This window comes from Mustelus asterias, chromosome 10 (genome assembly GCF_964213995.1).
Source record: "Mustelus asterias chromosome 10, sMusAst1.hap1.1, whole genome shotgun sequence".
NCBI lineage: Eukaryota > Metazoa > Chordata > Chondrichthyes > Carcharhiniformes > Triakidae > Mustelus > Mustelus asterias.
Genome location: NC_135810.1, coordinates 41,318,166 through 41,345,672, shown reverse-complemented (window position 1 = coordinate 41,345,672; position 27,507 = coordinate 41,318,166).

Below are 27,507 nucleotides of genomic sequence, written 5' to 3'. Positions count from 1 at the left end.
GTTTTCAGGACTACCTCGCAGCCTCCGCAGCGGTCACCACAGACAACGACAGACTCCAGGTCCTCCAGGCGAGGGTAAGCGACGCTGTATATTTAGCGATCTGTGCAGCCACCGACTACAAAGGGGCCCTCGAGCTTCTTAAGAAGCGCTACATTAAACCGCCAAACGAGATGCATGCTCGATATCTTTTAGCCACTCGACGACGACAGCCCGGCGAAACGACGGAACAGTATGTGTGCGAGCTTCTACAGCTAGCCAGGGGCTGTAACTGCAAAGCAGTGTAGGCAGACCAGAACATGAATGACCTCGCTCGAGATGCGTTTGTGGCGGGAATCGGATCATCTTATATCCGGCTCAGACTGTTGGAGCAAGGTAATCTTGATCTCACGAAGTCGATAGAACTAACGGATACGTTGGAGACGGCCTCCAAAAGCCTAGCGTTGTATCCCGAAGACCACGTGGAGACAGCATGGCAGGAGCAGTCGCAGATCCCACCTCGTCCCTCGGGTCCGAAAAGCTGTGTGATGGCATGCCCACACTCGGGCCTGACGACGGCAGCAGCTCCAGGCGGCCCGCGGTGTTACTTCTGTGGGGGAGTGAAGCACACTCGGCAGCGATGCCCCGCTAAAGCGGTGTTGTGCTACGCCTGCGGCAAGAAGGGGCATTATTCGAAGGTATGTCGATCCAAACTTACTTCCAGGAACAGCAGTGCGGCCTGTCCCCAGAGCCGGGTTCCTCGTCGTCGGCATCGTCGAGGGTTTCTTCCACGTGTGAGGCCAGAACGTCGCCATTACAGACGACGGAGTCGCAAGAGACGCGCGACCACCAGGGGTCGCTGATTTTGGCGCCATCGCCCATGTGCGACCTATGGGAGCAGCCATTTTGGTCGGCACCGACCGCGAACGACCAGCAGGGGTCATCTTCATCCATCTCAGCTGCCTGCAGTGGCGCTCACGAACCAACGGTGGCGTCGATCATCCTGGTCCAGGCAAAGCCTCACAGACTCGACAAGTCCATGATGGACATACAGGTAAACAAACGCTTGATTTATTGTCTGTTTGACAGTGGGGGCATAGAGAGTTTTATTCACCCAGACGCTGTGAAGCGGTGTGGCCTCCAGATCCAACCTGTCAAGCAGACGATTTCGATGGCATCAAGGTCCCGGTCTGTCACCGTGCTAGGGAGATGCGTGGTAAATTTAACGGTGCAGGGCACGGTTTACGAGAGCTTCAAGCTCCTGGTGTTACCGCACCTTTGCGCGCCAATACTCCTCGGACTAAATTTCATGGTCCACTTGAAGAGTGTAACCCTGCAGTACGGTGGGCCACTCCCTCCGCTTTCAGTGGGAGACTCGCAGCCTCTAAATTGCCCAACGCGCTCCATCTGTAGCCTCTCGACGCTTAAGATTACCACACCGTCCCTATTCCAGAATCTTGTGCCAGGCTGCAAGCCCATTGCGACTAAGAGTAGGCGTTACAGCGCTGAGGATCGGATCTTCATTCGATCTGAGGTTCAGCGGCTCCTCAAGGAAGGGATCATACAATCTAGCGCTAGTCCTTGGAGAGCGCAGGTCGTGGTGGTCAAGAGTGGGAACAAACCCCGGATGGTCATTGACTATAGTCAGACCATTAATAGATACATGCAGCTGGATGCGTATCCCCTCCCGCGCATATCTGACATGGTCAATCAGATTGCGCAGTACCGGGTGTTCTCCACCATCGACCTAAAGTCTGCCTACCACCAGCTCCCCATTCGCCCAGAGGACCGACAATACACGGCTTTTGAGGCGGATGGTCGCTTGTACCATTTTCTAAGGGTGTCACCAATGGGGTCTTGGTCTTCCAGCGTGCTATGGACTGAATGGTGGACCATAACGGACTGCTGGCTACCTTCCCGTACCTGGATAACGTCACCATCTGCGGCCATGACCAGCAGGACCACGATACCAATCTCCTTAAATTCCTACGCACTGCATCTCGCCTGAATCTGACCTACAACAGGGAGAAGTGTGTATTTTGTACGTGCCGCCTAGCCATCCTTGGATACGTGGTGGAAAACGGGGTCATCGGCCCTGATCCAGACCGTATGTGTCCCCTCCTTGAACTGCCCCTGCCCACTAGCGTAAAAGCACTGAGAAGATGCTTAGGCTTCTTCTCTTACTACGCACAGTGGGTTCCCAATTACGCGGACAAAGCCCGTCCGCTCATCAAGTCTACCTCTTTTCCCCTAGCACCAAAGGCTCGTTTGGCCTTTGATAAACTAAAAGCTGACATCGCGAAAGCCACGATGCACGCTGTCAATGAGTCCATCCCCTTTCAGGTGGAGAGTGATGCATCTGATTTTGCCCTGGCTGCCACACTTAACCAGGCGGGCAGGCCCGTCGCCTTTTTCTCTCGCACCCTCCAAGGCCCCGAAATTCGACATTCAGCGGTGGAAAAGGAGGCCCAGGCCATTGTGGAGGCCGTCCGGCATTGGCGCCATTACTTGGTGGGAAAACAGTTCACCCTGATCACGGACCAGTGGTCCGTGGCGTTCATGTTCAACAACACGTTACGGGGCAAGACCAAGAACGACAAGATCTTGAGGTGGAGAATCGAACTCTCCACCTATAATTACGACGTCATGTATCGTCCAGGGAAACTCAACGAGCCCTCGGATGCCCTGTCGCGTGGAACATGCGCCAGTATGCAGGAGGACCGTTTGCAGGTTCTCCACAATGACCTCTGCCATCCAGGGGTCACTCGGCTCCATCACTTTGTAAAAGCCTGGAATCTACCCTACTCGGTGGTGGATGTCAGGTCTATAACTAGAAGCTGCCGGGTATGCGCGGAATGCGAACCGCACTTTTACCGACCTGACAGGGCACAACTCGTTAAGGCCACTCGTCCCTTCGAAAGACTGAGTGTGGACTTTAAGGGCCCCCTTCCCTCGACAGATCGGAATGTGTACTTTCTCAACATCATTGATGAGTACTCAAGATTTCCTTTTGTCATTCCCTGCTCTGATACAACCGCTGCCACGGTTATCAAGGCATTTCGCGATCTTTTCACCCTGTTCGGGTACCCCTGCTACATCCACAGTGATAGGGGCTCGTCGTTCATGAGCGATGACTTGAGGCAATACCTGCTCTCATACGGGATTGCCTCTAGTAGAACCACAAGCTACAACCCTAGGGGTAACGGACAGGTGGAACGTGAGAATGCTACAATCTGGAAGGCTGTCTTACTGGCGTTGAAGTCAAAAGGCCTTCCAGTCTCCCGTTGGCAAGAGGTGCTCCCTGATGCGCTCCACTCCATACGCTCACTCCTGTGTACGGCAACCAACGCTACTCCCCATGAGAGGCTGTTTTCATTCCCTCGGAAGTCTTCCTCTGGCACCTCATTACCGTCTTGGTTGACGTACTCAGGACCTGTCCTCCTGCGGTGACATGTTAGGGCCCGCAAGTCCGACCCTTTGGTTGAACAGGTCCATCTCTTCCACGCCAACCCTCAGTATGCCTATGTGGCATACCCTGACGGGCGAGAGGACACGGTCTCGATTCGAGACCTGGCGCCAGCAGGGGACTTGGAAACCCCTGTCGCTCCCATACCTCCTGTTAGTGATCCCCCAACTATTGTTTCCCCTCCTGACACGGCGCGGGCAGCATCGGGACCATCACTTAACCCTTTTACTCCCGTGTACAGCTTGCCTGAGTCCAGGAGATGGTCGCCACTTCAAGGCGTGTCTGAACTCAACGGATTGTCATCACCTCGGGGTCAACCGGCCCGTGAGACAGTGGAGGAACCGTTGGACATCGCCTTGGGGAGAACGCCACCGCGAGTGCCTACTCCGGTGTCATCGCCGGTGTTGAGGAGGTCACAACGACGGTGCAGTCCCCCTGACCGTCTGAACTTATAGACTGATGACAAATTATTCTGTGTTTTTTGTACCCCACCGGCCTTTGTCTTCAAAGGAGGGGTGAATGTGGTGAACCATCGTTGGTTCCCACCAGGTAGTACTGAGCCAGGGTCTGGCCAGTACTATGAGTCTGTATATATGTTGCTGTTGGGGTTAGGGTTGGGTTGTTCTACTTGTTACTGTTGGGGTTAGGGTTGGGCTGTTCTACCTGTATTATAGTTATTATGGTACATCCCAGTCGGGCTCCGCCTCCTGGGAGAGGTATAAAGGTCACTGCTCTGTCTGGGACCCCTCAGTCTGGGATCGTGTATTATATATGGTAGCTTCGTTGTAATAGTAAATAAAAGCCTTTATTTCCTTGAGCATCTCTAGCCTCGTGAGTTATATCGCGCATCAAATGTTCAGGACCATTCAAGACTCCTCAAATACTGATGCAGTCCATGTCCAAATGCAACAAGATCTGGACAATATCCAAGCTTGAGCTGACGAATGGCATGTAAAACCTGCACTACACAAGTGCCTGGCAATGACTATCTCCAACGAGAGAGCTTCTAACCAAAGCGCCTTGACATTCAATGGCATTACCATCGCTAAATCCCCCGCCGTCAACATAGATTTCATAGAATAGAAATCATAGAATTAATTAAATTCATAGAATTCCTACAGGGCAGAAGGAGGCCATTCGGCCCATCATGCTTGCAGCAACTCTCCAACAGAGCATCCAACCCAGGCCCTATCCCCATAACCCGGCGTATTTACCCCGATAAACTTCTAATCTACACACCTTTGGACACTAAGGGGCAATTTACCATGGTCAATCCACCTAACCTTCACATCTTTGGATTGTGAGAGGAAACTGGAACACCTGGAGGAAACCCACACAGACAGTCACCCAAGGCTGGAATTGAACCCAGGTCCCTGGCACTGTGAGGCAGCAGTGCTCATCACTGTGCCAGCGTGGTGCCCATCATGGGGGTTACCACTGACCAGAAACTGAACTGGACTAGCCATATAAATATTGTGGCTACCAGAATAGTCTAGGAATCCTATGGTGAGTAACTCACCTCCTGACTCCCTAAAGCCTGTCCACTATCTACAAAACACAAAGTCAGGAGTGTGATGGAACACTCTCCATTTGCCTGAATGAGTGCAGCTTCAACAACACTCAAAAAGCTTGACACTATCCAAGACTAAACAGCTTGCTTGATTGCTACCCCTTCCACAAATATTCACCCCCTCCACCACCGACAAACAGTGGTAGCCGTGTGTACAATCTACAAGATGCACTGTAGGATCTCACCAAAGTTCCTTAGGCAGCACCTTCCAAACCCACAACCACTAACATCTAGAAAGACAAGAGTAGCAGATACCTGGGATAACCACCACCTGAAGGTTTCCTTCTAAGCCATTCACCATCCTGACTTGGAAATATATTGTCGTTCCTCCACTGTTGCTGGATCAAAATCCTGGAACTCTCTCCCTAACAGCTGTTGGTGTGCCTACACCTCAGGGACTGCAGTGGTACAAGAAGGCTGTTCTGAAGGGCAACTACAGATGGGCAATAAATGCTGATCTGGCCAGCGACACCCATATTCCATCAAATTAATCCAAATAAAATGTATTTTAAACTCCATCTGAGCGTTCTCCCATCCCACCTGTGTTGGATGGGAGCAGAGAATCTAACAGGAGCCTGTGACTGTCCTGTAAAGGAACACAGCTCCTCATGAATTCCATGGATGTGAGCACTCATACTTTGAGCTGAGTGATCCAGGCTACTGAGTGAGGCTTGAATGCTTTGGAGGCTCGAGACACTATTCTTGCATACATTCGCTGGATTGCTGAATATGTTTCTCCATTCTATCATGGTTGGAGCTCATGTGCTCAAGCTCATGAGACGAAGTGGAGCTCATCACCTTGATAGACTCCTCCACTCGATGTGCTTGCACTCCTGTTAACTCAGGGAACTCCACCAGGTCCACATATCTGCATTTGATTATCTAAATACTGTGGTCCAAAAGTTAACTCTTATGGCTACATGTTCTTGCCCATTAAAGCACCATCATGATTTACTTCCTTCCTCTAAGAGAGACAGTGCACAGGTGTCTTTGACTCTGAGGCCTCCTCTTGCACTCTGATGTAATGCTCTTCAACCCTGCTACTGACTGTACATGGGTGCTACATCCGTTCAAGGTGCTGCTAACTGAGTTAGCAGAGTGCAAGCTACTCAGATTTGACACTGCCTCCTTGGACTTCTTTTCCTCTTCCTGAGAGGTGAGATGGTCTGGGGTGGGTGGAGGGGTGGGGTGGGGAGTGGTGAGGGATCTGTGGTGGGTTCTGTGTAAGACACAAAAAGGGGTTATTTTGGTACAGCCATTCTGGTTGTGAAAGCATCCCCTGATTCGTGCCACTGCCTTAACTATGCTGGCAATGTCCTTATCATGCAATCCCCATCCTTGCACTGCCCCTCATGACAATATCCTCTTGTGTTCAGTATACTTATATCATCAGCTCCACCAATACAACCACGTTGCAAAATGTCTTTACCATTGCTTTTTTCAGCTTTACCGATAATTTCCCCTGCCACCAGCCAGCTGGGCAGGAACCCTGGCTGTCTCCATGTCATTTACTATATAAATTTACATTTATACAGTAAGTGGCAGAACCCTTAAGAGTATTGATAGGCAGCAGGATCTGGGTGTACAGGTACACAGGTCACTGAAAGTGGCAATGCAGGTGGAGAAGGTAGTCAAGAGGGCATACGGCATGCTTGCCTTCATTGGCCGGGGCATTGAGTTTAAAAATTGGCAAGTCATTTACAGCTTTATAGAAACTCGGTTAGGCCGCACTTGGAATATAGTGTTCAATTCTGACCGCCACACTACCAGAAGGATGTGGAGGCTTTGGAGAGGGTACAGAAAAGATTTACCAGGATGTTGCCTGGTATGGAGGGCATTAGCTGTGAGGAGAGGTTGGAGAAACTTGGCTTGTTCTTGGTGGAACGACAGAGGTTGAGGGGTGACCTGATAGAAGTCTACAAGATTATGAGGGGCACAGATAGAGTGGATAGTCAGAATCTTTTTCCCAGGGTTGAAGAGTCAATTACTAGGGGGCACAGGTTTAAAGTGCAAGGGGCCAGGTTTAAAGGAAATGTGCAAGGCAAGTATTTTACACAGAGGGTGGTGGGTGTCTGGAACTCGCGGCTGGGGGAGGTAGTGGAAGCAGATACAATCGTGACTTTTAAGGGGTGGCTGGACCAATACATGAATAGGATAGGAAAAGAGGGATATGGTCCCTGGAAGGGTAGGGGATTTTAGTTCAGATGGGCAGCATGGTCGGTGCAGGCTTGGAGAGCCGAAGGGCCTGTACCTGTGATGTAATTTTCTTTGTTCTCTTTGTTCTTTGTCTCCTCAACATTCCCAATTAGCCATAGACCAGCAGTACCAACCCCATTCCAACCCCTCTATTTTCTCAGGAGACTAAAGAAATTTGGCGTGTCAGCTATGACTCTCACCAACTTTTACAGATGCACCATAGAAAGCATTCTTTCTGATTGTCTCGCAACTTGATATGGCTCCTGCTCTGTCCAAGACCGCAATAAACCACAAAGGATCATGAATGAAGCCCAGTCCATCATGCAAACAAGCCTCTAATCCATTGACTCTCTGTCTACACTTCCCGCTGCCTCAGAAAAGCAACCAGCATAATCGAGGACGCTACAGACCACGGACATATTCTCTTCCGCCTTCTTCCATCAGGAAAAAGATACGAAAGTCTGAAGTCATGTCACAAATGACTCAAGAACAGTTTCTTTTCTGCTGTCATCAGACTTTTGAATGGACCTGCCTCATATTAAGTTGATGTTTTTCTATACCCTAACTATCACTGTAATTCTACATTCTGCACCCTCTCTTTTCCTTCTCTATGAAGGTTAGAGGCACGGACAGGCAATTCTGTGGGTGCGAACGGGACTCCAGGATGGTAGTCTGCCTACCTGGAGCTGGGGTCATGGATGTCTCCGAGCGGATAGGAGGCATATTAAAAGGGGAAGATAAAGAAACGGATGTCATTGTACACATTGGTGCAAATGACGTAGATAGGAAGAGCAGGGGTGTCCTACGAGAGCAATTCAGGGAGTTGGGAAATAGGCTAAAAAGTAGGGCCTCCAGGGTGGCCATCTCTGGGCTGCTCCCAATGCCTCGTGCCAGTGAGGCTAAGAATAGGGAGTTAGTACAATTGAATGCTTGGCTAAAGGACTGGTCCAGGAGGGAGGGCTTCATTTTCCGAGATCAATGGGAAGTTTTCAGGAGAGGATGGCACCTGTACAAGAAGGACGGGTCACAACTAAGTTGGAAGGGCACGAATATCCTGGCTGGGAGTTTTGCTGGTGCAGTTCGGGGCGGGGGGGGGGGGGGGGGTCGGTTTAAACTAGTATGGCAGGGGGGAGGGGATCAAAATATTAGGTCTACAAGTGTAGAGGCTGGGGACGAGCTTGGGGCTGGGACAAGGCTGGCAAAGAAGAAGAGCACTCTGGGGGAGGATGACCCCACTGGGTCTGGAGGTCTGGAGTGCTTATACTTCAATACAAGGAGCGTAGCAGGTAAGACAGATGAACTTAGGGCCTTAATGCTCACGAGGAATTTGGATGTGGTTGCGGTGACAGAGACTTGGTTGAAAGAGGGACAGGACTGGCAGCTAAATATTCCGGGGTACAAGTGTTTTAGGCGAGATAGAGGAGGGGCCAAAAGAGGTGGGGGAGTAGCAGTATTAGTTGGAGAGCATATTACAGCGGTGCAGAGGGAGGACAATTCAGAGGGGTCGTGTAAAGAGTCACTCTGGGTGGAGCTTAGAAACAGGAAGGGCGCAGTCACTATGTTGGGGGTATACTACAGGCCCCCCAACAGCCCAAGGGAAGTGGAAGAACGGATATGTCAGGAGATACTGGATAGGTGCAGGAAAAATAGGGTTGTTGTAGTGGGAGACTTCAATTTCCCTGGTATAGACTGGAAATCGCTGAGAGCAGGGACTCTGAATGGGGAGGAATTTGTAAAATGTGTACAGGAGGGTTCTTTGGAACAATATGTAGATAGCCCGACTAGAGAGGGGGCTATACTGGACCTCGTACTGGGGAATGAGCCCGGTCAGGTCTTCAAAGTTTCGGTAGGGGAACATGTGGCAAATAGTGACCACAATTCTGTTAGCTTTAGGATAGTGATGGAAAAGGATGAGTGGTGTCCCAAGGGTAAGGTGTTGGATTGGGGGAAGGCTAACTTTAGTGGGATTAGGCAGAAATTGGCAGCTCTTGATTGGGAGAGGCTGTTTGAGGGTAAATCCACATCTGGCATGTGGGAGTCTTTTAAGGAACAGTTGTTAGGGCTACAGGACAGGCATGTGCCTGTTAAAAAGAAGGATAGGAAGGGTAGGATTCGAGAACCGTTGATAACCAGGGAAATTGAGGGACTGGTCAAAAAGAAAAGAGAGGCGTATGGTAGGTCCAGGCAGCTAAAAACGGAGGGAGCTCTGGAGGAGTACAAAGAAAGTAGGAAAGAACTCAAACGGGGAATTAGAAGAGCAAAAAGGGGTCACGAAATGTTCTTGGCAGACAGGATTAAGGAGAATCCCAAGGCATTTTATTCATACGTTAGGAACAAAAGGGTTGTCAGGGAAAAAATCGGACCTCTCAGGGACAAAAGTGGGGAATTATGCTTGGAGCCCAAAGAAGTAGGGGAGATCCTAAATGAATACTTTGCGTCGGTATTCACAAAGGAGAGGGATGTGTTGACTGGGAGTGTCTCGGAGGGGAGTGTTGAACCGTTGGAGAAAATCTCCATACAAAGGAGGAAGTGTTAGGTTTGTTAGAGAATTTAAAGACTGACAAATCCCCAGGGCCTGATGGAATCTATCCAAGGCTGCTCAGGGAGACGAGAGATGAAATCGCTGGGCCTCTGACGCAAATCTTTGTCTCGTCACTGGATGCAGGTGAGGTCCCAGAGGATTGGAGGATAGCTAATGTGGTCCCGTTATTTAAGAAGGGTAGGAAGGATAACCCGGGTAATTATAGGCCGGTGAGCTTGCCGTCCGTGGTGGGGAAGTTGTTGGAGAAGATTCTTAGAGATAGGATGTATGTGCATTTAGAAAGGAATAAACTCATTAACGATAGTCAGCATGGTTTTGTGAGAGGGAGGTCATGCCTCACTAACCTGGTGGAGTTTTTTGAAGAAGTGACCAAAATGGTTGACGAGGGAAGGGCCGTGGATGTCGTCTATATGGACTTTAGTAAAGCGTTTGACAAAGTCCCTCATGGTAGGCTGGTGAAAAAGGTTGGATCTCATGGGATAAAGGGGGAGGTGGCTAGATGGGTGGAGAACTGGCTTGGTCACAGAAGACAGAGGGTGGTAGTGGAAGGGTCTTTTTCCGGCTGGAGGCCTGTGACTAGTGGTGTTCCACAGGGCTCTGTATTGGGACCTCTGCTGTTTGTGATTTATATAAATGATCTGGAAGAAGGTGTAACTGGGGTGATCAGTAAGTTTGCGGACGACACAAAATTGGCAGGACTTGCAGATAGTGAGGAGCATTGTCAGAGGCTACAGAAGGATATAGATAGGCTGGAAATTTGGGCAAAGAAATGGCAGATGGAGTTCAATCCTGATAAATGCGAAGTGATGCATTTTGGTAGAAATAATGTAGGGAGGATCTATATGATAAATGGCAGAACCATAAAGGGTGTAGATACGCAGAGGGACCTGGGTGTGCAAGTCCACAGATCCTTGAAAGTGACGTCACAGGTGGAGAAGGTGGTGAAGAAGGCATATGGCATGCTTGCCTTTATAGGACGGGGCATAGAGTATAAAAGTTGGGGTCTGATGTTGCAGATGTATAGAACGTTGGTTCGGCCGCATCTGGAATACTGCGTCCAGTTCTGGTCGCCACACTACCAGAAGGACGTGGAGGCTTTGGAGAGAGTACAGAGGAGGTTTACCAGGATGTTATCTGGTATGGAGGGGCTTAGTTATGAGGAGAGATTGGGTAAACTGGGGTTGTTCTCCCTGGAAAGACGGAGGATGAGGGGAGACTTAATAGAGGTGTATAAAATTATGAAAGGCATAGATAGGGTGAATGGTGGGAAGCTTTTTCCCAGATCGGTGGTGAAGTTCACGAGGGGGTCATAGGTTCAAGGTGAGGGGGGGGGGGGGTTTAACACAGATATCAGATGGACATATTTTACACAGAGGGTGGTGGGGGCCTGGAATGCGCTGCCAGGCAAGGTGGTGGAGGCGGACACACTGGGAACGTTTAAGACTTATCTAGATAGCCATATGAACGGAGTGGGAATGGAGGGATACAAAAGAATGGTCTAGTTTGGACCAGGGAGCGGTGCGGGCTTGGAGGGCCGAAGGGCCTGTTCCTGTGCTGTATTGTTCTTTGTTCTTTGTTCTTGTTCTTTGTATGCTTTTTCTGTATAGTGCATAAGAATACTTTTCACTGTATACTAATACATGTGACAATATTAAATCAAATCAAATCAAAAACTCATCTCCCGAGTATTCTCAGCTCTCTTCACCTGCAAACACGACATGGTAATGTTAATCTAATATATAGTGGGGCGGTACAGTGGCACAGTGGTTAGCACTGCTGCCTCACAATGCCAGGGACCCAGGTTCAATTCCTGGCTTGGGTCACTGAGTGTGTGAAGCCTGCACGTTCTCCCTGTGTCTGCGTGGGTTTCCTCCGGGTGCTCCGGTTTCCTCCCACAGTCCGAAAGACGTGCTGGTTAGGTGCATTGACCATGCTAAATTCTCCCTCAATGTATCCGAACAGGTGCCGGAGTGTGGCGACTAGGGGATTTTCACAATAACTTCATTGCAGTGTTAATGTAAGCCTACTTGTGACACTAATAAAGTAAACTTAAAACTTGTGCTGCCAGAGAAAGTTCATGAATATGTCATTGCTTCAGTGCTCATTCACATCTATATTGTGTGCACATATAGGAGCAGTTTGGACACACTGTAGCTCAATGTTACAGGAGGGGTATGTGCCAGATGTGCGACCATAGGTGCAGCATTCAGATGTGAACTGTCACTTGGATCTCTGTTTGCTTGTGCTTAACAACTCATCTCACCAAAACACAACAGGTCATGGAACCTCTTTCTACACAATTTCTATATTCTTCCATGGTCCCCTGATGCACCCACAGCAGCTGCTATTTCTTGCCATGCCCTTTTTGTCGTTGCAGTTGGGTTATAGCAACCAATTGGATACAGTATTTCTTGTCATCTCTGTATGTCCTCCATTAGTATCTGGAGGTCCTTGTCATGAAGTTGAGTGTAGCAACTCCCAGTCCATCACCCATCTCTCCTCAGTGAGACATTCAGATTTGAAAATATTGAAACAAAAAGGTTTGTAATGCATCCAGCTTCGAATGGTCTCAAATACACTTGTGTGCTTACATACATGCATCATGTTCTCTATCTCAATAATAACTATTCTTGGGTTGCAGGGAGGTGAAGCGGTGGTGGATGTGGGGAATCGAGTTCTGTACAAATGCATGGTTGCCTGGATGTTGTTGCTGTCATTTCCACATGGCATACTGTGTTCCTGACCCACTGACTACCTTACTGATTTATTTCCTCTGAGTCACTCTGTTCTGCCATGACAGCGTGCAGCTGTGGGAGACCTGGTCAAAGGTCAATTGAGTGGGCGCACCCTGATAGGGTGGCAAGAGTGGACAGGCAAAGGGTTGTGGTAATGTGGTGTGTATCATACATCCCCTGAATCACAATTGTGATCTGTGTCAATTCAGAATCTCATGATAAGCTAATGGTGCCAAGATGTTGCCATCTCTATGGCTGTGTCTAGTGTTTTTTCTGCATCTTTAGAGTAGTTGAGTGTCCTCCTTCATTACATTGTGAATAGACAGCAGCAATGGCTATTTGAATCTGAGGAAACTGCATGATCGGGCTATCTGTTGCTGTGTCAGCAGCCTGGTCTAAAGTACTATTGTTTCCATTCACCCGGCTGCTCAATGACATCTCCTGCAAGCCACAGCAGTGCCACCATCAACTCCCTGGTTCACAACGAGACTTTCTTACTGGCCTGCTTTTTATTCATGCTCAAGGTACCCAACCCATGCTAGCTTGCCTCCCCTCGACAGTACTTTCAGAGTCGGTGGGTCTGGCACGTGTTAGACCCTGCTGCATGGAACCAAAATCAGACCACCTGTAGTAGTTTCTCAGGAGTCAGGTTTCCAGAAGGAAGACTATCTCAATGCAAGTGCAAAAATCTAGAGTTGAGATTTGCATATTCTGGATTTTACTTCAATATACTATTAGAAAGTGTGACAGTGACAATTGACCTATTTGTGAGTGAGATATAGTATTATTAAACTAGAAAGAGTGCAGAAAAGATTACTAGGACGCTACCAGGACTTGATGGTTTGAGTTATAAGGAGAGGCTGGATAGACTGGGACTTTTTCCCTGGAGCGTAGGAGGCTTAGAGTGATCTTATAGAGGTCTATAATATAATGAAGAGCATAGATCAGCTAGATTGTCAACATATTTTCCCAAAGGTAGGGGAGTCTAAAACTAGAGGGCATAGGTTTAAGGTGAGAGGGGAGAGATACAAAAAGGGTCCAGAGGGGCAATTTTTTCACATAGAGGGTGGTGATTGTCTAGAACAAGCTGCCAGAGGTAGTAGTAGAGATGGGTACAATTTTGTCTTTTAAAAAGCATTTCGACAGTTACATTGGTAAAATGGGTATCGAGGGATACGGACCAAACACAGGCAATTGGGACTAGCACAGTGGTAAAAAAAAGGGTGGCATGGACAAGTTGAGCTGAAGGGCCTGTTTCCATGCTGTAAACCTCTATGACTCTACGACTCTATGACCCAGATATTCTTTTGACTTTGAAATCTGTGTTCAGTTTATTTTCATGCTTACAATTAAGATCAATTTAATACAGTGCAGTAGCTGGGAAAACTCCTAACTTCATCCATATTAGTGTATATCTAAATTGCTGTAATCATTAATAGTGGACATATGTTTAACATATTCATGTGACATTCCCCTGCCCTAGTTTAACAATGGTATTTATCCATTTATTTCAAATAGATTAACACTTCAACTAAAATTAGACAATTGAATGACATTCACATATTCATCTGTTATTATTAGCAATATTTTAGTATCCCCTGTTCTCAGGTTTTAAAAATGGAAAATATTTGAGATGCATTGCAGAGTGATCCACATGTGAAAGACAAATGTGGTGGATGCTTGGATACAACCCTTTGTCAGTATTCAATTCTAAAGTGTGATTTCAATGTGATGATTATGGAATATTACAAATTATTTAAATAAAAATACATTTTACACACACACACACATATATAGTATGTGATATATTCATAAAATATTTATAAAAATGGGAACATATAAATCATTAAACTTTATAAAACATTAATTATGAGCTCAGGATACCCTAATATTCATCCCTTTCAATTAAATACTTTTGAAATGCAGTCACTGTTGTAGAGAAATGCAATAGCCATATTGAAAATAGCATCATCCCAAAATGAGCATTAAAGCACAAACTAGGCAATTTTATTTGTGTTGGGTGAGGAACAAATTTTAACTGGGACATCAGGAAATCTCTCTTGATCATCTCTGAACCTTGCTTGAGGGATACTTTATGTAAACCTAAGAATGTAGCACCTTATCTGAAAGTACTTGGTAATTTTATAATTTTATAATATTTCACTTCAGTGTTAATCTTCAAGTCCCTGGAGTGGTGCTTGACTTGGAAACAAGAACCCAAACATTGAACCATGACTGGCATCATTACTTGTATTTTCAATCTGTGGTCAATGACTTGTTTTAATGACAATTTAAGAAAATCAAACGTGCACTGGCACTTTCTTTCATTATAACTTAAGACTTGTATTATCTAGAGTTTATGAATTAAAACAAAAATGAAAAGTCCAATGTTAAAATAATTTGTTCTCTCTTTATTACTCATTCTAGTAATGATTGTCACATCACTAATTTTTATGACACTTTATAATGCCTTCTCCGGAAAGCGCAATCTATGTTTCTGTATCAGAAAAGCCTGAATGGAACATGTCCATACATTGGATTTTATGGGAAACAAAATATGTTTTTACTGTTGAGGTCTATTAACAACTAACATTAGTTCAACAGGATCACACAATGTTTCCAATTCTGTAACTTGATAGTGAGAAATTGAGGTTAAATAGCAAATGAAAATTACTTCCTGATGTGAGGCTGTTGGCCTTCAATAGAATATTCCAAGTTAACATGCATATTCCAGCTGTGGAAATCTGCTAAACATTGGCACATGTATATCACTGGCACAATAATATGCAGCCACAGCACTATTTTCGAATAGGGATGGATATATGCAAATCCCAGTTGTTTGATATAGAGCAAATTTCTGATTTCTGAAATAACGGAAAGGGTTCTAATTGAGACAAAGTTTTAATATAAATTTGAAGACCATTCATTTCTCATTACATCATTGCATATTGTTCTCAGCCATAGATTTAGAACTGAAGATGAATTGTACTTCATGTCCTTGAACTTGCTGGCGTGATGCTGTGAATTACATGAAATTTGGGGATAGCTATTCTCGAATTCCACTCCTGACAGGGAAGAAGATGATGAGGATGTCCAATGGCCTTTAGTTTTAATGAGTTTTAATGTGGGACTGCAGAAAAATCAAATGAGCCTCCTCTACTCCAGCTCTCTGCTACCGTGTGTTTTCCACTTGGGACCCTTTTGCCAAACCTCCCTTTGAGAACTACAAGTGTTGATAAAGATAGTTGCCATCTGTCTATTTTTCAACCAGAATAGTCTAGCTTATGTCTGGAAGTTTTTTTCCAGGAAACCAGACACCAAAAGTATGTTTTCATTAAGTAACATTCCCCTTTTCTCATTTATGTCTGTCTCTTGTGACACAGAGGCATCAGTTGTAAGCTTTTCAATGAAATTTTGTCATTAGCAAAACAAACATCAGAGTAAAGCCATGATTAGGTGGCAGCACTAATACTGAAAATAAAATCATACTTGCATTATAGACAAAGCAGATGTTGATATCAAAATGTTTCCCTGAAAGCCCTGCATTTTCCTTCTTGGCCATGGTAAATTAATCTCTCATGAGCTGAATTTGATATACATTTCCAATACATCTCAGTCATGGTGGGAGATCGGCCCAAAACAATATTGTGCCCCTGGCCCTGCCAGGTCAAGGCTCTTTGCATATTTGCAATAGGCTCCCTGGCCTCTTCCAGGGTTTTTGATAGCAGCTGTTATAGAGTGCTTATGGCATGACTGGGTCACAAGTAGATCCAGTGCATAGTCTGTGCAGCTATTTAGAATGTAAATGCACTCCCTGCTCAATCCAGGAGGACTGAAATACAAAAGCTTTCCATATACCCAATAATTTTATTGTGCAAATAGAAAATGTTTTAGATCATAGAAACCCTACAGTGCAGAAGGAGGCCATTCGGCCCATCAAGTCTGCACCAACAACAATCCCACCCCAGGCCCTAACCCCACAACCCCACACATTTGCCCCACTAATCCCTCTAACCTACACATCCCAGGACACTCTGGGCAATTTAGTATGACCAATCAACCTAACCCGCACATCTTTCGACTGTGGGAGGAAACCAGAGAACCTGGAGAAAGTGCAAACTCCACAGACAGTCACCCAAACTGGGAATTGAATCCATTGTGCCATCCAGGAAATATTCCCATCATTTGCATGGAGTTGCAGTGTCTGGGCTGATAGTGGGGGATGTGTTACAAATTGACTTCACTTCCAACAGAAAATCCTTGTGCAGCTACAGGGATTGGCAACATACAAACTTATCATTTAGAAGCAGCGGTAGGCCAGTTGGCCCCTCGAGCCTGCTCCATCAGTTAATAATTGCACCAGTAAAAAATGGCATTTTAGGCCATTCCCAAGGGTGCAAACAGTGGTATATTTTTTATTCATGCACAGAATTGACACGGTCCTACTTTTTCTTCAATCTGAGCATCCAAACCCAGCCACCAAAAATAATTATGTGCTAATTCCTACATCCAGACTATACCAGGACATCCTTAAAGAACTCTTCCATGCAGACTAGGAGGAATGATCACATGGATTCGCCACAATAGACACTCACCTTGGGCGGGCAACTCAAGCTTTCTTGACACCTATGGTTTCAAATCATGATGCGTATGATGCATTCCAAATATAATTCTTTTCAATACCATATCCATCATCTTCCCCATCATTGGATCATTTCTGGTATCCTCTGAACTTGAGAAGCTGTCAAAGGCAGCGAAAAATAAGGAATATTAGCAAAACTAGCTGGTGGCATCTGCTCAATAGGTAAACATGATAATGCATTATATTAGCATGGCACTCTGTCAATAATTTATATCATAGGAGTGTGTAGATAAGATTTTTGACCATCTTTGCAACCGGCTAGCAGCTAACGGTAGTATGCCTTGAAACAGCCCAAAAATAGGATTAAGGGTCAATGATCAGTTAATAACGTGAAATGATGACCGTATAAATAAGGATGAAATCTTCAAACACCAAAAATTAATCTCAATGTTTCTTTTTCTAGTTGAGCATAGTTAGATACAGCACTAGTCAGAGTATATGAACCAAAAACTATTGGGCATTCTTCTTCTGAAGGCATGATATGTGAAATGACTGCCCCTACTCCATGAGATTTAATATTGCAAGCAAACAATAATGATACCTTCGGAATAAAATTAACCAATACTTCAGATTTCTGCAAAACATCTTTGAATCCTTATATACTTTCTCACATTTTGTTGTCCAGTCCCATGACTGTTTCACACATAGTATACTAAGACATGGCTTCAATAATGTAGCTAAATTGGGAACAAATTTGCCATAATAAGTTATTAATTTTAGAAAGGAACTCAATTACATCAAATTTGTTGGACGTGATGTTTCTAAAATAGCTTCTATCTTTTTCAGTGCTTTATGTAGATCTTTATTGTCAATAACGTGACCCAAATACTGGACTGACATCAGGAAAAGTCACACTTTTCTTTCTTGCTGTGCGGAGAATGGGTGGGAATTTTACAGGATTTAGCAGGATTTTCCACTCCCGCTGAAGTCAATGGGCTTTTGAATGGCTCACCACATTTTCCAGCTCCACCCCCTCTGTGACGGGGCCATTGCCCCATGTGCTTGAAGACATTCCAATGTTGCTTCTAAATTATTCAACTGCTTCTTTTCACTGGACCCTTTAATTAGAATATCACCAGGTAACATTGTACTCCAGAGAGACCACTTAAAATCTGGCCCATTGATCTTTGGAATAAATGTTAATCCAAAAGGCAATCTTTTAGAATGAAAAAGACCTCATGAGTAACCATAGTAAGGAATGGTTTGGAGTCAGCAGTTACATTTATCTGTAAATATGCTTGCAAAAGATCAATCTTGCTGAATTTTTGCCCACCTGATAACCCAGCAAATAACTCTTCAATTAACGGAAGTGGATATCGATCAGCACACAATACCGGATTTATGGGTGTTTTAAAAACTCCACAAATACGAACCGAACCATCTGGTTTCATAACAAGTATGTTGGTGCTAGCCCAGTCACTCGTTGTAACTGGCTCTTACACGCCAGTGTTACCAAGTCATATTAATTCTTCTTCGACCTTGGGACAAATTGCATAGAGTACCGTTAGTACATTGAGACTTTTTGATTGCTTATAAGGCTTTATCTTGAGTTTTACTTGTACTCCCTTCATTGAGTCAGGTGTCTTTTCGAACACACACTTGTGTTTATCCAGAAGGTGCTGTAGGTCTGTTTTGGCATTGATCAATCTGTTGACAACACTAGTTCTGTTTTATCTTCTCAGGTCTCTCAGTTCAACCTTCCCTATTCCTGTATATTCTCATTTCATTGGAGATCCAATCAAGCCTTCTTAAGCATATTATACAGTCCCATTTTTAATTCTGGTGTAATCATTCTGAGGTACTGCAAGTGTTAGAAGCAAATGCAATAATGTCCAAGCGCCCATGGTATAACTCATCATGCATATAGGTTCATGAGCATGTATTATGCAGCTAGATTTTGTCAAATGCCCTTTTTAAGATGGCAAAGTGCAAACAGCTTCAGTGACAATTTGTAGTCTGAATTTCTGCCCTGCTGCAGTAAGGGTGTCCATAATAAGCATTTCAAAGGATCTAAAGCAGTCTTTTCACTTTACATGAGAAGGCAGACAATTTATGACAGAATGTGAGGGAGCACTTTGGGACAGATTATACAGTCCCAGTGCAATAGTGTGCATCAGATACTGTGTGAACATTGGGAGACCTTAATTCAAAACTTGATAGCATCTAATTTACATATTGACGTGGTGTTACTAACACTTGCAACATCAGAGAAATGGAAGTGGAATAGAAAAAGGAGTTAGATTATCAGACACTAACGGCAGTTAAATCCCTGCTCTTAAAAGTTGTGTCATGTGGGGAACAATAAATCAAAGAATAATCAAACCTTATACCACAGAAGGAAGCCATTTGGTTAATTGTCCCTATGTTGGCTCTTTGCACAAGCTGTCCAATTACACTCAGTTGCTTGCCGTTTCCTCTTAGTCCTAAAATTTCCTTCCTTCTCAGGTACATATCCATTTCCCTTTTAAAAGATCCCCCACCTTTTCTGGCAATAATGGCTTCGGAAAAATAGTAGCTTTTTACACAGATTTAGCTTAGAAGGGCAAGAGAGGTAGAATCTATCAATAGAAGAGGACTGTCCAACAGAAAAAGTATCGTTTTCCCACTGCTTTCGCTTGATGTGCTTCCTCTTTCCGCCACTGTGGAGTAAGATGTGCCTAGGAATACCACAAAGGGCAACCGTCATCTTCCTCACTTTTTGAAGAGATACTTCCATTGCTAGATCTTCAAATTTGTGGGATCTTTTCCATTATAATTGTGGATAAGATACAATTTATACTTGATGTTTGCCTCTCTGTTAAACAGCAGCTTGAAATACACACTGTGGTGCCAAATATCACACATCTGAATTAGAATTAAGGGAGGAATCCAGATGTCAGTGTGAGAGTGCTCATGTGCAACTCAATTGAGTGCAAAGCCTGATGTACATTATTTCCTCTGCCAGAGCACAGTCAGCAGTAAATCCAACACAAGAGATCATCTTTATGCAGTTTTGTTTCAAACATTTATTCTCAGTATCTCTATATATATTGTAATACTAGCAAATCTCTGGTGGCTTCACTCCCAATGATTGAGAGGATACATTATGCTCACTGACACAGGTGTTCGATATGTTGTAAATGCATGCATTATAACTTTGATCGCGGGGAAATTGTACCTGCATTTGTGGCATCTAGCAAAACAGTTTACGAGCTTGTCTGATTATCTTAACTGGGTTGTTAGTGCGGCTATTAACACACTGGGCCCTATTTTACCATTTTGATTCTAAGTGCTGGGCTGTCTTGAAACTGGGAGTGTTTCAGATCTGACTTTTCGACCCGTTCTCAGGCATCCCCATGCACACTCTGCCTGCAAAAATATCAGTGATTCCGAATTGCGCTGCAGAAGCCCATGGCCGTGGTTTAACGCGCCCGAAATCCTGCTGCTCCGATCAGTGCCTCCAACTGCGCATGCACAGAAAAAGAATGATAGAATGTGGCTCCCCTGCCACATCGCTCCTGGGCCGGATAATGCCTCCCTCTGGCCCCACAGCCATTGCCCCACCCCCCCCCCCAACATTACTGACCCCCTTATCTCCCAACCCTATCTGCCCCCAGACCGATTGCAGGCTCCTCCCCCCTTCCCCCCGAATTATCACAGGCAGAGTGGCAGCAGACCCCACCTTCCCCCTCACTGATCTCAGGCAGAGTGGCAGCGGATCCCCCTTTCCCCTCCACTGATCTCAGGCAGAGTGGCAGCGGACCCCCCTTCCCCCCACTGATCACAGGCAGAGTGGCAGCGGACCCCCCTTCCCCCCCACTGATCACAGGCAGAGTGGCAGCGGACCCCCCTTCCCCCCCACTGATCTCAGGCAGAGTGGCAGCAGACCACCCCCCCTCCCCCCCCCCCACCACCCCCCAACTGACCTCAAGCAGAGAGTTGGCGGACACTCGGCACTTACCTTCTCATCAACTGGGGCGCCCCAATCGGACTTTTGTGGAGTATGTCTGTTTCGCGCCAATTCTGGATGGGCGAACGTGGTGGTAAAGGGGAAAGCGCTGGTAAAGTTGGGTATGCAGCCCATTAAGTCAATTTAAATGCATACAAATGCATTTAAATGGCTGTTGTGCCCGTTTCAGGCGGAGTTCCGATCGCAGCCATTTTCAGGCCTTGGTAAAGAGGGAACCAGCGCGAAGACAGGCGCGGATCGCACTACTCGCCCGACTTCACCAAGTTTTTGTGCCCGAAAACGGGTGCAACGCGATGGTAAAATCGGGCCCACTGTGTTCTGTATTATTTTGCAAATTTCTCTGCCTCATCCCATTGCTACAGACTTGGAGAAGGGATGCATTCAACAGATGGGCATACAGCCCATCATTTTTCTGAGCCTGAGCAATGAGTATCACATGGTATTTGTAGTGGCCAGATCCTCTGCTTCACAAATCTCCACATATTTAGGAGAGAACAATCTAATTTGGTAGAGAACCTTTGTACTGTTGGAAACTCAGCAGACAACTTGGGCACAGCAAGGTCCCACAATTAGGAATGTAACAATGAACTAATTATTTGTTTTAGTGCTGTTGGCCGAGGGACAAATGTTTATAAGCACACTGGGAGAGTTCCCTTGATCTTGTTTAAATAGTACCATGGAATCTTCCGCGCCCACTCAAGTAGTCAGAAAGGCACTCAGCTTAACGTCACTTCCAAAGGTCAGCACCTCCAACACTGCAGCACTGCCTGAGTATTGCACAGGTCATTGCAAATTTTCTGCTCAAGATTGTGTTGTAGGATTTGATCCCAAAACTTAATGAATGCCCTGAGCCATGGCTGGCACCAAATAAAATGTTGCAAGCCAGTGCAAGAAAAAATGGACTGCTTCACCATTTTTGTGACCAAATTAGGAAATATGAATGTAAGAAAAGGTGGTCAGGTAGCAATACAAAATATTGATTGTGCTTGCCTCAGTTATATCTCTGAGTGAGGCACCAAATATTCTAAATACCAGCTGGTACCTACAACCTTCCGCAGGCTACCAATAAATATGACCTACACGCAGGTAATGAAGAGAAATTACTACTTAGACAGAAGCAGGAAGACACTCATTAATCTGTCACCTTCAACAAATATTCACTGTAATCATAATGGCACCCACACAAAAAACAATCATACACTTGATGGGTGACCAGAAATTACTGCACAGTTTTATCTGTCAAAAATGACAAGCTTTGTTAATTGTGTGGATGAATACTAGTTTGGACCTGAATGGAATATTATCCACTCCTTCTTTGATTGTTTTCATTTCAGAAGATTAGTTGTGCATCATAATTTCGGGCCTGCGTCCAATTCAATCCTTAAAACAGCTGAAAGACGTAGGTGGGAGCAAGCATGCTGTAAAATGAAGGGGTGCATTAAACAGCAGACTCAGGTTACAGAGAACTTCATTGAAATGCTAAGTTTGGATGAGGTCAAATAGCTGGAGGTCAAGGTAAATGCTTCCATACACTGTAGGTGGATAAACATAGCAACCTTGCACCACCCCCATATCTGAATCTCCACTTTCACTGATTATGGTTATTAAGCAGGTAATTATCTTTGTCATTCCAGTGTTCTACCTGTAAATAAAACAGCAAAAAACCCTGACCTTTCAAATTCACTTGATATGTATGGCCACTGATACTTGTAGCCAAGTAACTGCAGCAGTGGCATTTTGATTTAATTTGTGTAAATATAAACTGGTTGTTCAGACAATGGACCAAACTTGCTTTATAACAGTCAATATGTATAATGTTGGTTCTTGTGATAAATCATAATGTTCTTAATGAATTCATTAAGCCTTGTGAGTTGACTGGAGTCATGATGTTACCTAATTCTGAGCTTATTTTTATACATAGCTTTGTCTTATAAGAGAACGATTGTTGAAAAGAATTCTGAAAACTTCATTCTGCACCAATGATCCTGACAATCTCTGCATTCTTTAAACAGCCCATTTCTCCTCATGGTACCTGTCTGTAAACAGAAAGGTGTTTTATTTCTGATTTTCCCCTTTGCAAGTGGTGGTGTGTTTTCCACAACCCTTCAGTTTGGAGTGTTCCAATCCTCTATGAAAAACTCCACAGCAAACTTGAGAAATGGCCAAAAATTCCTTGGAGTGACAATCAGCATTGGATTGCCGCTCCATACAGACTTACCTGCATTAGAGTTCTTGAGTGCTTTTCTCACCCGACTTTCCTGACTCAAGTTGAGTGAGATTCAGGCAGCACAGCAGGTCCCCGGCTCCAGCAGCGAAGTGTAAAGGAAGCAGAGCGAAGGAGGACATGCAACATTTTTACTGCACTAGCTGCTGAAAAGCAGGTAACTTTAAAGGTTCCATTGAAACTAGCAGGTCAGGGAGAAGATTAACTGTCTAAGGTAAGTAGATGAGATATGGGGTTTATGGGATCAGACATGGAAAGGAGTTGGACACTGGGGGGGCTAGATGTCAGATATCAGGGGGGCATGGAGATTAGATATCGAGGTGGTGGAAGGTCAGATATTTGGGGGTGTGGGGTCGGGCTTCGGGGGGAATAGGAGTGTCAGATATTTGTGAGGGGTTGGACATTTGGGGGAGTTGGTGGACATTGGGGGAGGTTGGAAGGCCGGTTAGGAGGTGGGGGTGTATCAGGTGAGATCAGCAGAGTAGCATTTTGTGTTGGGGGGAGTTGGGTCGAATCAAGTTGGGGGTGGTGCTGTGTTCAGGAGGAGGGTTGGGCCAGTGGTTATGGGAGATTGGGGGTTCAAGTCAGGTCAGGGGGTTAGGTCGAGGAGGAAATGGGGAATTCTGTGTGGGTGGGGGGATGTTGGTGGTGTGGAATACTGTGGAGGGAAGGGATAAGAACATAAGAACTAGGAGCAGGAGTCGGCCATCTGGCCCCTCGAGCCTACTCTGCCATTCAATAAGATCATGGCTGATCTTTCTGTGGACTCAGCTCCACTTACCCGCCCGCTCACCGTAACCCTTAATTCCTTTACTGTTCAAAAATGCATCTATCCTTGCCTTAAAAACGTTCAATGAGGTAACCTCAACTGCTTCACTGGGCAGGGAATTCCACAGATTCACAACCCTTTGTGTGAAGAAGTTCCTCCTCAACTCAGTCCTAAATCTGCTTCTCCTTATTTTGAGTCTCTGCCCCCTAGTTCTAGTTCTAGATGCTTTGATGGGATGGGGGTGGCATGTAGGGTAGGGAGTGTGAGGTGTGTCCAGTGTGGGACTTGGTCAGTATCTTTAAAATAGTTACGCTAAAGTGAGAAATGTTTTTATTCTAATACTGTTAGATTAACTATTAGTTGGCAGAACCATCTGCAGTTAGCGATTTAGATCACTTTGTCAGGTGGTTCCTAGCTCAGTGCATTTCACAATGTCTGCCCCTTTTGCGCTTATAGAATAAAAGAGGAATTAGGGAAAGGAAGGACCACAATGAAAATAAGAGTTACAGTTTCACGTGAGTTCAGAATAAAAGTCTCATGGTGTATTCCTTCAGAGGGTAGCAGGCTGACTGGTGCAGGGTGATTCATCTTTCCAGAAGTGAGGACTTCCATGATGGGAGAAGGCATGTAGAGATGAATTAGCGCTGAAGGCACAGAAACAGAAATTCCAATGTTCCAGTATTTCACCATTACCTTGGTCAGAGCTTTTCCTCTGACCTGTTAGATGGTAAACGGTAGATTGCCTGGATTCAGTTCCAGGTGATGATATTACAGGTTCTAGCAGCTTATGGGCGGGAGTGGTGTGGTTTTTAGACAAAGGATTATTTTCCAAGTTCTGGAACCCTGAGATGTTTAATAGAGGAGTCACGGACTCCTTTGCAGGGGTTGGTTTGGCTCAGTTGGCTGGATGTCTGGTTTGTTGTGGGTTCAATTCCCATACTGGCTGAGGTTATTCATGAAAGCCCATGTTCTCAATCTTGCCCTTCGCCTGAGGTATTAAAGTTTAAAAGTTTATTTATTAGTCACAAGTAAGGCTTACAGTAATACTGCAATGAAGTTACTGTGAAATTCCCCTAGTTGCCACAGTCCAGCGCCTGTTCCGTTCAATGCACCTAACCAGCATGTCGTTCAGAATGTGGGAGGAAACCGGAGCACCCGGAGGAAACCCACACAGGCACGCAGAGAACGTGCAAACTCCACACAGACAGTGACCCAAGCCGGAAATCAAACCCGGGTCCCTGGCTCTGTGAAGCAGCAGAGCTAACCACTGTGCTACCGTGCCACCCCATGTTGATCCTCAGGTTAAATCACCACCAGCCTCTAGTCATCTGGGACTATGGCGACTTCACTGTCCTTTGCAGACATACCATTTCAATTAGCCTGAGCACAACCTTAGAAATTTAAAGGGTAAAGGGCACATTTATTTGGAATTTCATTATCTGCAATTATGGAAGGCATTGGAACCTCTTTAAAAGTAATGAGGTTGCTGCTGCTTTCTGAAAGTTAGACATTCCTCTGGTATGAGTCATGACTAGTCAGGGTAAAGCCTTGGTCTATTTAAAAAAATAATAATTTATTGAGTAGCCAGGTTGAAGTAGATATATATTTTTCTGTGTTCTGACCATGACATATGTTTAACCTGGAACCCATGTCAATATAAGGCCACCAAAACCCATTGTGAGCATGCTTGACTGACAGACAACAGCATGGACAATATTGGAATGGCAATAGTTGGGGCAGGAATGCTGACGCCTTGAGAGAGGAAAGCATTTGGGTTCCTGGGTTCCAGTGTCACTTTCCTGTAGTGGTGACTGAGAAATCTGATTATAATCTCAGATACATTGGAACATATAGATTATTTGCTCTGAAGCACTGGCAGGCCCTTTGAATAATGATATACAAATCCATGATAGTGGTGGTATCTCAGGATAGCTGTGTGAAATTGCACTACACCACTCCGACCCTTGTGCTGCAGTGGCCATCAGACAGGTAGGTTTGACAGATGTGCTGTTGGAGGTGACCACAATGTGGGCTCCAAGGCCTCCACAAAGCCCTGCACCAAGTTGGTGCTTGATTTCTTCATGTTATTTGACATGGTACAGGCTTTCGGTAGGTTTCCAATACACCAAGCATTTAGTTATGTGCACTTCTTTACAAAAGAAAGAATACTGTGGATGCTGGAAATCTGCAATAAATAAAACAGGAAATTCTCAGCAAGTCGGGCAACTTTTTTGGAGGCAAAAAATGAATTAATGTTTCAAATGTCATTCACCAGAAAGGCTAGCTTTATTTTTCTTTCTGTAGATGCTGCCAGACCTGTTGAGAATTTCCAGCATTATTTTTTTTATTTCAACCTTCACCTCAATCCTGGTACATTAAATCTTCATCCAAGCCCTCTGACGCAGAATTAGTGTGCCACTTTGACTGCTGGGATAACATAGACTGATGTCTATGTTATCTTTATCCTGTCAATTTGGCTTCTGCTCACTTGACATCAGTGTCTCATCATGTGCAGATTCTACCTGTCTACCTCTATCCTTGCTTCTAAAATATGTACATTGTCAGAATCTAAATTAATGGCTGGTATTATGCTATCAAGTGATCTTCACTATCTTCCTCTTCCTCCACTGATTGAAAAGACTTCCATTCTTGGGTATCTGGAATGAAGCTGGGACAAGGTTGGAGTGAGTGGTGAAGAGACAGTCAGTAGTGCATTCTCACATCATCTACAGCTTGAGTTCCAATAGAATGTGTGAAGGGGGAGCAGCAAGATGAGAAGGGGTATTAAATATAGAGTTGGCCTCATAATTAATCGCTTCACCAGCCAGTGACCAAATTATGCTCTTTTGCATCTTGGACAGCATTCTCTTCTCCATGGCAGTTAAAACAGAATGCAGTCATATTTGTTCTCCTCCAGTTTGTAGCTGCAGCCTGCTATTATGCATCATCTACTCCTGCAAGAAAAATGAAGTGTCTCAGCCCATGTTCTGCAATATCTTTGGGTGATGTGGCTAGCGTGGTCTAATAGTTAGTGATGTGCATGAATGGAGAGTTGCAGGTGTGTGGCTTACAGCACTGTGGAGTGTGTAAAAATGGTATAAAACATATGGATAATAGGATTTAAGCATTGGTCAATAGAGAATGTTGGGAAATATCTGATGGGGAATTGGAAATTAAGCGGTGGATGTGGTTGCTAGGATCCACTATTTGAAGATTAACTCATTCACCTTGACAACTCTTGTGTGATCTCACAACTTCTTGCTGCACTGCCTCTATGTTCTTGGAGCAACACTTCTTGCATTGACCCCAACGCTACTTCTTTCCAATGCTTCCTGAGCAGCTATCTGGAAGGCTTCCCTGTAGATGCATGTAATGTCTCTATTTTCCAGTCCTGGAGCTCAGCCGAACATTACTAATGAGTCCATCTGGAATAAACAG